This window comes from Octopus bimaculoides, chromosome 4 (genome assembly GCF_001194135.2).
Source record: "Octopus bimaculoides isolate UCB-OBI-ISO-001 chromosome 4, ASM119413v2, whole genome shotgun sequence".
Taxonomy (NCBI): Eukaryota; Metazoa; Mollusca; class Cephalopoda; order Octopoda; family Octopodidae; genus Octopus; species Octopus bimaculoides.
In genome coordinates, this window is record NC_068984.1 from 146,454,334 (window position 1) to 146,454,537 (window position 204).

The window sequence follows — 204 nt, forward strand, 5'->3', positions numbered from 1 at the left end:
GATGGCTACACCAGGCTCCAATCTGATTTGATAGAGTTTCTACAGCTGGATGCCCTTCCTAACGCCAACCACTCTGAGAGTGTAGTGGGTGCTTTTACGTGTCACTGACACAAGGGCCAGTCAGGCGATACTGGCAACGGCCACGCTCAAATGGTGCTTTTTACGTGCCACCTGCACAGGAGCCAGTCCAGCGGCACTGGCAAC

General features: G+C 54.4%; 1 protein-coding gene across 1 annotated transcript in view; it reads right to left on the reverse strand.

Annotated features, from left to right (window-relative positions):
* Positions 1–204, reverse strand: part of LOC106884257 (dynein regulatory complex protein 1) — a 23,599-nt gene that overhangs the window by 20,801 nt on the left and 2,594 nt on the right. The gene's annotated exons all lie outside the window — the stretch shown is intronic.